Raw genomic sequence first — 13034 nt, forward strand, 5'->3', positions numbered from 1 at the left:
CCCTGATGCTGGGAAAGATTGAAGGCAGGAGGAGAAGGGGACGACAGAGGATGAGATGGTTGGATGGAATCACTGACTCAATGGACATGAGTTTGAGCAAGCTTCTGGAGTTGGTTGTGGACTGGGAAGCCTGGCATGCAACAGTCCATGGGGTTGCAAAGAGCTGGATACGACTGAGTGAGTGACTGAACTGAACTGAACTGAACTGGAACATATAAAAGGTTTCCCTGGTGGCTCAGATGGAAAGAATCTGTCTGCAATGCAGGGGACCCAGGCTTGATCCCTGGGTTGGAAAGATCCCCTGGAAGAGGGTATGGCACCCACTCCAGTATTCTTGCCTAGAGAATTCCATGGACTGAGGAGCCTGGTGGGTACAGTCCATGGGGTTGCAAAGAGTCAGACACAATTGAGCGACTGAGTACACTAAGGGACTTCAGGAAAATAATTTCTACAACATGAGGTAACAATATCTCAAGGATTTAGGTGAAAGCATACTGCTGGAAATGATGCTCCTGAAGAAACCATGGATAATCAAATTATAATAAAACCAAATTTCTTGAGCTTAAAAATAGCTCTGAATTTTTAAAGAATTCAATTTGGTTTAGGAAAATTGAAAAACACAAACTATACACACATATATCCAGGTAAAAAGAAAAGAAATTGAGGAGAAGGAGAAAAGAGGAGGAGCAAGAGGAGAAAAGAAGGAATTGGAGGAAGAAGAAATGTATCCAAGAAGAAAAATGCAAAGAATTTCTGCTGGCCTATATTTTTCCTCACAAAATAAACATCAGAAGGAAATAAGCAATGGCAATAAACTTATGAGAGAGAGTGTCTATGCTCATAGAATTTTAAATCTAGGAAAGCTGTTTCTCATGTAAGAATGAAACAAAAAGTAATTTTCAAAAATTCAAGAGCTAAGAAAATTTATTTTACACACACACACAGTTTCCTCACAGAATATGACTTGGAGACATATTTCAGCCAAAAGAACCTCAGACTGGGGAAGCTGTGTTGTAGAAAGCATGTCACTGAACAATAGCACCATTTAAACTATCAGGTGGATATCAGATAGATACACCTCCTTTATTAGATTTGAATTTATTAGAATAAGCCTAGTCTTAATTTTATATTCCCAGTGTCTAGCTCCGTATGTGCATATTGAAGGAGCTTCATGAGAGACTGAATAGAAATTTGGATAATGTGTGTATTGAACAGGAAGGTAAGTGTTAGGAAGGGATGAACTGTTTAATGGGAAAGTAACTTTGTTTTCTAGGTTTTAGTGTTGTGTAAGTCAATCAATGGCAAAGTAATAAAATTATAGGCATACTTAATGTATTGGGTTGCCAAAAAATGTTTGTTTAGGTTTCCCATAACATCTTGCGGAAAAATCTGAGCAAACTTTACAGTCAACCCAATAGATTTTCTTTATCAAATAAACGGTTATTGATATATGTCTGGCTTCTGTTACACAAAAGTATTCTCTCTTGTAAGACAGTAGCTACAGAGGCAAGTTACTCTCGTTGCAGGAAAAATGTGCAAATAGCTGAAAACAGTTTATGTGAATAGATGACTGCTGCTGCTGCTGCTTTAGTCGCTTCAGTTGTGCCCGACTCTGTGCGCCCCTATGGACTGGAGCCTGCCTGGCTCCTCTGTCCATGGAATTCTCCAGGCAGGAGTACTGGAGTGGGTTGCCATGCTCTCCTTTAGGCTTGATCCTCGAAGGATCTTCCCAACCCAGGGATCGAACCCAGGTCTCCTGCATTCCAGGCAGATTCTTTGCCACTGAGTCACCAGGGAAGCCCAAATAGATGACTATGGAGTTTAAATTTGCTCTGTAGCAGCTCATGGGAATCCCTTAATTATAGAGGTTCTGGGAGTTTGGGGTTGTGGGTATTCAGTTCAGTTCAGTTGCTCAGTCGTGTCCAACTCTTTGTGACCCCAAGGACTGCAGCACGCCAGGCTTCCCTGTCCATCACCAACTCCCGGAGCTTACTCAAACTCATGTCCATAGAGTCGGTGATACCATCCAACCATCTTATTGTCTGTCATCCTCTTCTCCTCACAAATGTTACCTTGAGTAAAATTTCAAATACTTTTAGAGATTTTATACATATTTTGCAAAATTTATTTGTAAGTATTCTATTGTTTTATTCCTATTTTAAATGGATTTCTATTTCATATTCTAGTTAGCTATTAATTGTGTAAAGTTATGCTGCTGACTTTGTATACTGATTTTATAGTGAACAATCTAATGGAAAATCCTTATTAGTTCCAGTAGTTTCTCTATAGATTTTCCTATGCTTTCTATGGAAGTAATTGTTTTGTCTACATATAAGGACTTTGGTTTTTCTTTTTCAATTCTATTGCTTTTGAATAGAGGACAAGATAATAATCTCCATAGTTAGTTTTATATATAACATTAAGACAAAACATGGGTAGTATAAAAAGAAAACCTAACTAAACCAATTTATACATATAATTACAAAAATTCTCAACGAAGTATTGATAAAAATACAACTCTATCACAGAGTAGGGTTTATCTTAACAAGAAATGGTGTTTTAAGTATTCTAATAAATATCACTAATATCTAATAAATATCTAATATCTCATAAATTCTGAAAAAGCATTTGATAAATTTCAGTGCCCATTCATTATAAAAATCTCTTATTCAGATTTGAAGGATGGTTCCTAGCTGTGATAAGGAACATTTCTTTTAAAACAACAACTGAATCATTAGAAATTCCCTTTCAAAACTGAGAACAGAATAAGATATACAAAATAAGAATAAACACAAGGTCTGAAAGTTTATATAAAGGCAATGATTAAAAACAGAAAATACAGTATAGTTTCTGGAAATGGTGACATTAATTTTTTTGGTAATAACTAAATTAACACTTGACAAATTGAAAAGAATTTTCCTTGATAGATTAAAATATAATAGACAAAGTTACATGATTTTGGATGACAATATATCATTCTCAAAGCAGCCAGAAAAAAAAAAAAACAAGAAAAAGGTATATACTGAAATAAAGTTAATTAAAATGTGATAAAACAATGAAATGTGATTTAGGCACAAGACAATGAATAAAGTTTAAAGTTAAGATAAAATGCCTTAAGGATATCACTTATTTGGATATTTAGTTATATATTTACTGCATTTTTGTCAGAATCCCAAATACTTAATTTTTTTTATACAACCCAAAGCTAATTTGAGAAGTAATGACAATAGAAACTAAGGATTTACTAAAAACAGAACTTATTAAAAGTTACTAAGAACTTTTAAAAACACTGAATAACTGAGGACTTATTTAAAAAGAGAGAAATGAAAATGTATTATTCTCATGAATATTAAAATACTTTATTAGGCAACAATAAATAAATTAGTCTAATCCTGGGCTATAAATGGTCAGACAGAATAGGAGAAAAGGTCCAGAAACAGAATTCCAATAAATTTAAGATACAATGGCAAAAGAATTATCAGCGGGACAGGGCAGAATTATTTAATAATTGGGGAATCAGTTACTATTTGGAGAAAAGCTTTATAGCCTTATTATATATCATATACTGAAAACAAATTTTGATAAATTAAGTTTAAATTGAAAAATCCAACTGAAAAAAGAAAATATAGATGAATTTTATTTGATATTTACATGTGGAAGTCTCCACAGGCTTAAAATTAAGGATATAAACCACAAAGGCAAACATCTGAAAATATTTGTAGGTCAAAAGACATCCTATGCATGTAATCAGTTGAGTGAAAAATATTTGCAACAAATGATATAGAGGGTTACTATCTTTAATGAATAAAAGAAACACAAACTGATAAACTCAAAAGCACCATTAAAAATGAATAAAGGTTATAGATGATTCACAAAAAGAAATTCAGCTAGTTAATAAATATTGAAAATATTTATTTTTGTAATCAAATTAATTATATTACCTAATATAGTAACAAACATTTAAAACAAAAACAACCACCTTGTACTAGAGATTTTGTGGAAAAATCTAATATTCTAATGAAGTTTTCATTGGAACAAATTTATAGTTGGAAAGCTACTTGGGCATTACATGCCTTCTAGATATTCAGAACTTTGGATTTGATAATTCTGTCTCTGGAATTCTATTCAAAACATAATTCTAAATACAGAAGAAGTTTACCTGGAAATTTTTTAGTAAATTTTTAGTATTTTAAATTTATTTAAAATATTGACTTAAAATGAGAAATAAACTTAAGTATTTTGTAATTTTGAAAGTTATATAAAATACTTATGTAGGAGTGCTATATGAAAGGGATACATATTTCATATAAAGCTTGTGAAGTATTTAAAATAAGGATACAATGAAGTTGCAGGAAAATATATCAAAAGTTTAGTAAATTATAAATTTTTTCCTTTTACATGTTGTTCTATATTTTCTATTCTCCAATATGTATCTATTATTTTTATAATCAAAACAGAAAAAAACTAGTTGAAACAATGTTTTAAAACTTATGTTAACAAATTTTTATTTTATATTGGCTAAAACACAAAATTTATCAATAAATAGGAATTTTTCACTTCTCATTACAGAGATTGAAACAGTATATCTATATATTTTTGCAGAAGAGTTTGATAATGAGATTAAAATAACTTAATCTTTCAGGATCCTACAAGTTCCCCCAGAGATTAACTCAGAAATACTTAAGAAAATACTCAACCAGCCTATGCATCAACCTTCTGACTTCTTTAGATGTTATCTTATTCCTCATATTTAATTATGACATTTCTTGAACGTACCATTCATATTTAATCACTTATTTCCAATCAAGTTTTAAATCATCTCTTGTCATCTTACAGCAAACTTTACTGGAAATTTTGAGAGTCCCCAATGATCTCTCTTTAAACTATATAAATATATATATACTTTTCCAGTATATATATTTATATATATATAAATGGCATGGGCCATTTTTCCATATCTTTAGCTTTGACATGGTTGATTACCTCCTTGTAGTCGTATCCCCCTTGGCTTCCTTCATTGTCTACTTTCTGGATTCACTGTTTCCTTCTCTGGTTCAGTCTTTTTCTGCCATCTTTGTAGCCACCTTCTTCTTTCAGTTTTTTGTTATGTGCCATTCCCCAGTATCACCCCGTGGCTCTCTGCTCTCTTTTCTCATTACCCTTTCTATAGTTTTACAGTTTCAGCTTTCATCTTTATTAAACTTTAAAAATTTATTTCTAGTCCTTATCCTCATCTTCCAAATGAACTCCATTTCTAATTGTCTAACAGATATCCTTGCTAGATGTTTTCCCTCTAGTTTAATCTCATCAACTCTAAAAACTAACATAAGGTGTTCTCAATCTACTCCAGTTCTCAGCATCCCAATTTCCAACCAGATGACACTATTCTTTCTGCTATCCAAGTTCAAATCATTGAAAACCTCATGGAACTTACCCTTTCTGCTTAATTTGCTGATCCTAACCAATAAGTTCATCTTGTTCATCATTCATAACAGAGTTTATTTGATTCAATCTGTACTTAAGTATTCCAGTCCCTTAGTCTGGAACCTCTTTACCAAATCTAGATATATCTGTCACCTTCCAAAAAACATTGTGCTTTCATACACTTCTATTATGTTTTATATCTCTTAGCAGGACTAAAATTTCCAGCATACAGATTTTATCTTACTACTCTTCTTCTCCTAGAACCAAGGGTTCCTGTTGTTTTGATGGGAAATTCCAAATTCCCTAAGTAACTCTTGGCATTAGAAATATTGCCTCCATCAGTTATGATCAAATTCACCCCACACTAACTCAACAATATCCCTTTCTGCAAGCCTTACATATACTTAAGTACTACCCTCCATCCAAGCTCTGCCACCTCTCTATGGCTTTCCCAGACATTCCAGCCTATTCTGTTGACTCTCACTTGCAGCCACTTCTCTCTTCTTATCCATACCACCCTTTTTGGCACTTAATATTCTGCCTCATTTTGTACCCTTGTGTTTATTCTACTGACTGCACTTTATTGCATCATGAAATTATACCAAGATTTAGATAGTTTCAATGTTAAATTAAAAAATCTGTAATTATCTAAAAAATTTAATAATATCCACACTTGGCAAAGCTGGCAGGATAACTAATATAAAAATTAATTGGAAAGCAAGTTTTGGAGATGATGTGCATAGAAAGAATCCAGGCCACATTTCTTAGATTTGAATTCAGGATCTACCACATATTAGCTGGGGACCTTGGTTAGGCTACTGAACCTCTTTGTGCTTCAGTTCCCTCATCTGTAAAATAAGAATAACAGTAGTACCTGCCTCACTCAATTGTTGTAAAGATTAAATGTTATTACCTGTAAAGAACTTACAGAAGCACTTGGCATATAGAAAGTCCTCTATTATCATTGTGGTTGTTTACTAGAATATTAAATCACTTCTTTTGACCTAGCAATTTCTTTCCTATGAATTTGTCACGCAGAAATATTTGCATAAATACACAAAGAAGTGCATGACTAAAGATTTCATGGAAACGTTTTTATAATGGCTAAAAAAATTAGAAGCAACCTATATGTTTATAAGTAATAAAATAGTACACCATCATGTATCTTGTGGGACATTATTCATCCATTCTAAAGGAGGGAAATCTGTATATGAGACATGAAAAGATGTGTATGAAAAATCAAATAGCACAATAGTATGCACATCACCCAGTTTTGAGGGGGAAAAAGAAGAAAGTAAGTTTTACATGTGCATGATTAAAAGGTCTGGGAGAATAAACATAAAAACATAAAAGTGCACACAGGAGGGGTGGGGTTGGCTGAGTGTATGTATTAGCTTTTCCATCATACTGATTTGTTCTCAATGAGAATCTATCACTTGCTAATTAAAGTGTTTAAATATATAAAAAATAATCAGAAAAGTAGAACAGGAAAGTACAGATGGTGAGTTCAAGTCACTGATTTAAAACCCTGTGCTCTCCCTACGTACTTCACTGATGTGGCTGCCATTTGACCAGGATGTTATCCACCCCACCAAGCAGATATCATGAACCAATGGCTGAAGAGAGCATATGAGCAAGTAATGCAAGTGTTGAGAGGGAGACTGGTAATGTGCAATTGATGGGTAGATGGAGTGGTGTCCACAGTGATCTGCTAATAGGTACCTAGATGACAGCAGAAGACAGAACTGACCTCTCTAGGGTAATCAGTCAAGAATGTTCACCCAGCAGAATATTCTCAAGAAGCAGCAGTAAAAGGCATTTAAAAAAAAAATCAGTTTTGTTATGGACAAGAATGAAAACAGATCCAAGAGATAACCACAGTAGTAGCTCCTAGGTTCAGAGTATATAGCCAAGAGATCATTTAATATAATAGACTTCATTGCAGGTCCAAAGGTTAAAGAACTGGAGGCCAGTGTTCTAATAGGAAAACGTAACTCTTCCCCATTACTTTGAGGAGGCTACTCTGCAGGAGGTGGGTGTACACAAATGAACTCCTCTGCAGAAAAGGCGCCAGCGTTCAGTAATATAGTGCTCTGACCTTTTCATCAAGAACTGGTCTAATCTAACGCAATGCAGTGAGACAGTATAACAAGATGGATAGAATTGTAATGGGCAGAATGAATAACGTTTTGGAAAAGAAATAGAGAATAGATATGGTTCTACTTCCTAGCAAGTACAGTAAACGTAGTTAGAGTTCTTAAATTCAGGAAACCCTCTGCGTTTTATTTTTTCCTTTTCTTTATTTACTTTAGTCTGTTTTGCTTACTGATCATTTTACAGTACTGAATAAGACTTTGAAATTTGGATATATAAATACTGAGCTACTGTATAGAATTTAAAAACAAATGAATTAAACATGATTTCTTCATTTGGTTAGTAATTTATCAAACCTGCCACTTCGCTAGGTGTTGGTGGGAGCAAAACCCAAGAAATGAGTGCACTGCATTTTATAGTTATAGAGAAGTGGGAAAAAAAAAAAACAGTTACCTAAAAACTCTACTTGAAGATTCCTGTAGTTTTTATTCTGAATTTGTTATTAGAAAGATTTGGATTTGACTTTGGGCTCCACTGTTCGTTAGCTTTGGCACTGGGTGATCACTTTCACATCTCTGAGACTCAGTTTCTTTATCAGTGGAGCTAAAATAATCACATCTCATTCGCCAGATGAAACGGACAAAATGAGGTAACACTGGCCAAACTTACTGTCTAGCACATGTTAGGTGCTTATGAATGTTAATTCCTTTCTTTACATTTTTTCTATTTTAATTTGAGTAAGATCTACTTTATTTTTTTAAATCCATTTTATATATATAACAAATATCAATATATCTTGTTTTAAAGGAAATTATCTTGACTATATTAATTTGATTTTTGTTTTGACTGACCTAAGCCTTAGATTTAATTAAGAATAATTTACATATCTACTCTGTTAATGCTTATTTTCTTGGTAAACCTTGAACTTACTAATTTGGCAACTGAAGAGATATTGGCATTTTTCCCCCTAGAGAATAAATGCTTTTGAGGAGATTTTATGTTTTGAAGTAAACACACATAAAAATACAAAATCAACTATTTGTCCAAAACCATCAGGAAAAAAGCAAAGGGGCTCAGAAGAAATTCCATGACTGTATTCTTTATAACTGCCACCACTCTAACAACTTCATAAGTTCCAACAATGCTGAGAACTCCATGGTAGGGTAGAGTATGGCAAATTACTTTTCTTTTTAAAGGAAACATTGGATCCTACTCTGAAAAGGGGGCAAACATGCATGGAGAAACACAGAGAAGAGACAGAGTTCTGAAGGAATTTAAATACTAGCTTCCAGTAATTTCCTTGGTCTGATACCTCCCTGTACCATGTGGCTCAGTTCTCACCAAAGAGCTGCCAGCGCTTTTACAATTCATTTCCCTCTTTGTTTAAATTATTTAAAATTAGTCCTCTGTCAGTGCCTAATTGAATTGAATTCACAATGCAAAATTTGCCACAGAACTGAATACCACTGCGCTATAAAAAGTCAAGTTCCATGTATTATATTTTCAAGTTAAAAAAAAAAAAGTAAATGCAGGATTTGAAGCTGAGGTCAAATGCCATTTCCTACAGGAAGCCCTCCACCAGCAAATAATCTCTCCTTTGATATAACTTTGTTTATAATCTACTTAAAGCTTTTAGTATTTTCTATTCTGATTACAGTTATTTGTATACAAAATGCATGTACTTCTAATTAAGCAAACTATAAACTTCTTTAGGATGGGGATTTTGATAGATTACTGTGTGTGGCCTACCCCAGCACTGCAGACTACATGGGGCTTCAGTAATGGAACACATGGAGGGCATGGGAATAGACTCTGGAGTATAATAACCTCAAGTGGAAAATAATTTGAAATACACACACACACACACACACATATAAACATATAACAGGGATTGAACCCAAATCTCTTATGTATCCTGTATTGGCAGGTGGATTCTTTACCACTAGTGCCACCTGAGTAGCCCATATATATAAAACGGAATTACTTTTCTGTATGCTTTGAACTAACACAATATTATAAATCAACTTTACTTGAATTAAAAAAAAGATATAGAACTAGAGTTTATTCTGGGGGAATCAGGAAGTCAGAAGAAGGGGAACCCCTTAGGATAAAGATAAAAGTGATCCCCCAAAACTTCTACCACCCCAGTCAAGTGTAAAGTGTCTATAAGCAAATATGCAACTAAACTCAGAGTTGTAGCTGCTATTTTTTTTCTGCTACAAAAGTACATGCAATTGAAAACTCTTAGTTGTTTTTCTTAATTGAAAAATAACTGAAAGTAACCAAGTGTTAGATGCATGGTTAACTACAGTTTAGCCTATGGTAGGAGATGATGCATTCTTTTTTTTTTTTTAATTTTATTTTATTTTTAAATTTTACATAATTGTATTAGTTTTGCCAAATATCAAAATGAATCCGCCACAGGTATACATGTGTTCCCCATCCTGAGCCCTCCTCCCTCCTCCCTCCCCATACCATCCCTCTGGGTCGTCCCAGTGCACCAGCCCCAAGCATCCAGTATTGTGCATCGAACCTGGACTGGCAACTCGTTTCATACATGATATTTTACATGTTTCAATGCCATTCTCCCAAATCTTCCCACCCTCTCCCTCTCCCACAGAGTCCACAAGACTGTTCTAAAACTGATCCTTTCAAAGATTTTTAAATGACAACTGAAGTTTTGTATAATGTTACTGGAAAAAGCAGGCCACCGGATGATATACAGTGTGGTATTTACAATGTCAGGGCATGAATGACAATGGGGCCAGCCAGTCCAGTGTAGGATTAAGAAAAGACCACCTCCATGAAGAGATGTGCAGAGGTCTCAGATCAATGAGCTGAGTTTTGTTAAAGCATCAGAACCAAATGAAAGGTCTGGAAACCTGGGAATCAGGCATCTGTGTGCTGAGGGATCAAAGGACCTGTGAATATGTGGGAAAGAACACTTGGGTTTTGGTAATAAAGACAGTCAGAACACTGTATTTAGGAAGTCAGGTAGAAAATAAAACCATGCTCAGGAGTGAGCTTCCAACAGTCTATTTAAACAGAGAATTTCTTTGTGTCATTACTATTTATGTGTGAAGGAGTTTGGGGGTGAGAATGGTTATAGATCTGGACTGAAATATTAGCAAAAGAAGTGACTGGGTGTGTATGGCTAAGAATGAGGTCAGAGCTACAAATAGGGTTCTGGTGGCAATTGTGGAATGACCAAAAAACAAACAAACAAAAAAAAAAAACAGATAAAAATCTCTCAATATACAGAATAAGCATGTTTTCCCAAAGTTGCTAGTAAAGTGATTTTATGAATATCAAGTAGTATTCTAATTAAAACACAAGGATCTATTGTTTCAAAGATACATTCCATATGATAAAAAATCATACTAGAATTCTGGGAAGATGGCTCAGAATAGTCAGCCTAATTTTTAAATCTTCCTATGTCCACAAAAGGACTTACAGAGAAACCATTTGGTGAAACCAGAAGATGAAGGAAAACATTCACCATATAACCAGTGCCGAGGGAGCCCTGAGTCCCTAACCATGAGTGTGCAGGAGTGACCACCAACAGCCACCAGGCTTTTGTGTAATTGATGCCTGTTTGGAAGAGAAGCAGGGGGATATCTGACAGATTTGAGAACCAGAGAGCTCCAGAATACCCAAGGGGTACTCACTGCACAGTCCCGAGGGCCAATTTGAGATAGCAGCTGGAACTTGGGGTGGGGAGGCACCCCAATCCAAGAACAGGGGAGTACACAGAAAACAGAGTGAGGACTGAAGGGGCAGGGGCACCCCAAGCTCTAAGCAAAGACAGTCTACACTCATTCTATCTACTACTTTGCCTAAGGCACGGGACTTGAGTCTAGTCAAGCCTCTGGACCCAGTGGCTGATATGCAGGAACACAGGAGAGTATGCTGAGTCACACTGTACATCTTCAATTGGGAAAATCCAAATGGTGGAAGAATATAATCGAGCAACCCATGATCTTCAAAAGATAATTTGTAAAGAAAAAAGATGGAGGATGAATTTACAAATCAAAGGGACTTAAAAGGTCCAAATTGAAAAGAATGGAGGAGATGAAACTCTCATGTCTAATGAAACATTCTTGGGTATAAAACTAGAAAAAGATGCTAACAACTAATTACTATAAAAGTCAAGATAGTGGTTACCTTTGGAGGAGGGGTCAGGGTGTGACTGGGGCAGGGAGCATGGAGAAGCTTCTGGAGGGGCTGGCAAAGTTGTCTTTGTTGACCTTTGTGGTTCTTATATGCATTTAATGTGGTTCTTTTCATTTATTTTACTAAAAATGTAACAAAAAACCCTTAAAAACATACTCTCAAAGTACAAATTCAGTTTTAAAACATGCTACCTACTTGATGGTGGAACAATGGGAGACACTTAAAGGCTATTGCTGGGTCTCACGTCTATTAGGTTAGCTGCAAGTGGGAGAATGCTCTTGCTACTCTCAGCTTGCTTTAACCCCATCTCACTTGCAGCCCAGTGAAATTAATCTATTGTTTTCAGTGAAAGCTAGAAACAATTGTGTTATTTATTCTGAGCCGTGTGTTAAAGAGCTATTATGGTAATTAAGGTGTTTCCAGAAGTGAAGTTGTCCCCTCTACCTCCAGGCTGCAAAGCTCCATGGAAACCACCTATGGATTAGCTGCCTTTGGATGCTTTCTTGGTCCTCAGAGGCCAGTAAGGAGCTAATCTCTTCTCAATAGCTGTTAGTTGATGGAGAAAGAACTGCCTGTTGAGTGTAAACTCGGCTGAACCAGCCAAGAAAAGGGCTAATGAGGAGAGCAGACATAAGACCAGGGAGCCAGCTGTGGGATCATAGAAGAGAAGTAGGGTGGGAATGCAGGTCAATCCTCTCACTGATGGGGGGAAGGACTGGAAATCACAGCAATAGACTGCAAAGACCAGGCACTTCTCATCCATACTTTGTCTTAACTTTTGCTTCCATGTCTCCACTGCAAGGGGGAATGTTCTTAAATAGATGGTGGTAGCCCTGGAATGGCACCTGGGTGACTTATTTCCTTCTGCCTGAGGTTGTAATTGAACAGCACTGACAGAACTCTTTTAAGGTGGAGGTTGGGAGGAAGGGAGGTGTCTGGACTGTTCCACTGTGTCCTCAGAATGAAAGAGCATAGTGATAATGATCAGGAAGTCTTGTACTCTCTGTGATTACCAAAACTTTTACTATTGTTTTCTGCTGACAGTTGGTGAAAGCCAATTAATTTTTATTAGCCATCTGTATAAGACACGGAAATAAGGTGATTGCTGTACCACTTTGCTCAAGGTTTATGGTTTTTCTTTGATTCTCTGCTTGTTGATGACTGTACAATTCCCACCCATCCATCAGTGTCAGGCTAGGTCTTTGTTCCTCCCGTGTCTCCTCAGCTCATTCCTACCATTAGGGGCTCTCTCCCTCCCCTAAACCCACAGCATTGCCCTGTGATGCTGATAGGCCTGGTTTGGATTATTAAGTGATTTTGTTAGTGGCCTATTCCCCTAGGAG

The 13034-nt window shown here is 35.7% G+C and overlaps 1 protein-coding gene across 3 annotated transcripts in view; it reads right to left on the bottom strand.

The window, feature by feature from the left end:
- The window catches only part of UNC13C (unc-13 homolog C), an 860874-nt gene that overhangs the window by 16527 nt on the left and 831313 nt on the right, over window positions 1–13034 (bottom strand). The window lies entirely within an intron of this gene.

The sequence above is a fragment of the Bubalus kerabau genome, chromosome 10 (genome assembly GCF_029407905.1).
Source record: "Bubalus kerabau isolate K-KA32 ecotype Philippines breed swamp buffalo chromosome 10, PCC_UOA_SB_1v2, whole genome shotgun sequence".
In the NCBI taxonomy this organism is placed as follows: domain Eukaryota; kingdom Metazoa; phylum Chordata; class Mammalia; order Artiodactyla; family Bovidae; genus Bubalus; species Bubalus kerabau.